The sequence below is a fragment of the Saccopteryx bilineata genome, chromosome 4, assembly GCF_036850765.1.
Source record: "Saccopteryx bilineata isolate mSacBil1 chromosome 4, mSacBil1_pri_phased_curated, whole genome shotgun sequence".
Classification (NCBI taxonomy): Eukaryota; Metazoa; Chordata; class Mammalia; order Chiroptera; family Emballonuridae; genus Saccopteryx; species Saccopteryx bilineata.
Window position 1 is genome coordinate 3244426 of NC_089493.1, and position 2363 is coordinate 3246788.

The window sequence follows — 2363 nt, forward strand, 5'->3', positions numbered from 1 at the left end:
CTGATCACTGGTGGTATAGTGAGGTATGCTGAGGTCTATGGCTCAATCCCAGGGTTGCAACTTGAATGGGAGGTCACCAGTTTGATCCATGGTCAAGGCCAAGTTTGAGAAGCAATCAGTGCACAACTAAGTGGAGCAATGAGTTGATGCTTCTCTCTCTCAAAAAAAATAACAATAATAATAATGTTTAAAATGTATTGTCTTTCCCCTTATTTCGCCAAGCAGAAATGGTTGAATTCTCATTAAGTGTATGTGTCATTCAACATAACTGAAATGTGGGCTGACACAATATTTTGGGAGCCCCAGCAGCGGCATTTGGCCCAACTTGGGTTGGGTCAGGGGAAGTTCCTGAAGAGAGGTGTTTATGCTGAGTCTGAAAACATGAGTAGAATTAGCCAGGTAAGGAGGGATGGAAGGGCAATCCAAGCATAAGGATGGCCTATAGAGGGGCACTAAGATGAGGAAAACATGGCAGGTTTGCATAAATGTCAAGAGAACTAGAATTGAGCTTGGAAGAGTAGGCAGGAGCCAAGCCAGGTTTGGACACGGCATGGCAGTTGGTTCTGCATCCAGAGGCAGATATAACGGCGGGCGCACCAGGTGCGCACTCTGGGCTCCGACTTCTGAAGGGCTCTGGAAAACCCCAACTTTACACTTTTTTCTAAGGTAAGGGGCCCAATATTTTCTTCTGCTCCCAGGGCCTCAATCGACCTTAATCGCCTCTGTCTGCATCCCAATGACGGAAATGTCAATTAGGTCAACTGGGAAACACCCACAGGACCCATAAAAGGATGTTAACCTTGAGCAGAAGTACTGGGGAATGAGGTTTCCACCTAGACGGTTTCTAACTGAAGCCACACATTAAATAATGAGTCAGTGAATGCCAAAAGGTAGGAAACTAAGCTGACATGTGTTCACTCAAGATGCTTCTGGTTTTCATAAAGACTAGCATTAAAGAAACACTTTGAACTTTTCTGCACTTCTGTCAAATGACATCATAGTACTATAGAGAGCCAGGATTGGGAGGCAAGGTGTCCCTGTTACATGCAAAAGAAAGGAGGAGAAAGAAGAGAAGCAGGAGAAAAGAAAAGAAAAAGCAAAGTGTTCTGCCTGAAGGACCCTCTGACTGAATTATGTCCATCTACGGATCTATGGTCTGGAAAGAATGGAAGGGCAAAATCTGGAAGTTCTTCTTGGAATGCCTTCTGTCCTTTTACATATTCTTTGTTTCTTATCTTCATGTTAGAATCAGTTCTATGTCAGGCTGCTGAAACTGAAAAGATGTAATGAAATATATGAAGCTATGTATGTGCATAGGTAGAGCTCTGTCATGTCAAGAAGAAAGGTCAGCCCCGGATGTCAGAGTTGAAGATAGTGCAGTCCTACCATTGCTGCTGTAGGACAGTGGAGGGACTGACCCTCAAAGAGGTGAAGAGCTTATCTGAAGGGGCACAGACAGTTAGCAGCAGAACCAGATGGGGCCCTGACCTCCCTAGCCCCAGACCTGTATGCAGGGCATTCCTAACCAGTGCCATCGTGTAAAGTGGTCAGATTTCCTGACCGCTGTGCCTGTGCTCTTGGCACCATTTGGACAGGGGTGGAAAGGCTTGCTTCAGCTTGGCCACCACAGGACTCACAAGCACAACTCCCTTGCTGCCAGAGTATGTGGGAACTACTGGGACCCAGAAGCCATTCCTGTGTGTATGTGTGTGTGTTGTTGTTGTTGTTGCATGATTGATATACAGCAGACAGAGAGCTGAACACTGAAAATAAAGAAAGCCACAGAGTCTGAGAAGGGGTGTAGTTTACTGTGGGTACCTGGGGTCATGAGGCCTGAGGGCAGTGGAAATGTTAGAACTGGGTCAGGTGTGCCCCAAGTATGCCAAGAAGCTTGGCGGCTCAGGGAAATATGAAATCCATTCCAGATTCCAACCCCCAAGCTGTTCCCCAACATGTCAGGGGGCAGAGCTCTCAGGTTGTCCCCTCCTATGGGCATTCTTGGCCTCACCCTCCCTCAACTGTCTGTACATCTAAGAAGGCACAATGGCCAACCTGGCTTCCTTATTATCTCCCTGGCCTCTCCTGCAATGAGTTCCCATTTCACAGATGAGAAAACTGATACTCATAAAGGTGAAAAAGTTTACCAAGCTTCCCCAGCTGGTAAATGCTGACACCCAGTATTGGCTACAGGCCCATAACTCCAGCTTCTGTGCCCTGGAGTCCATATTGGGTCTGGAGAGTGTCAGCAAACAAGCAAGGTGGGTGTCCTTTCCCAGATCACCAATGGGTTTGAAAGAATCTGGTACACCTAAATCTGGGGAATGAGACAATGAAAATGAATTAGTCGGCTCAGAGTCTGCTTA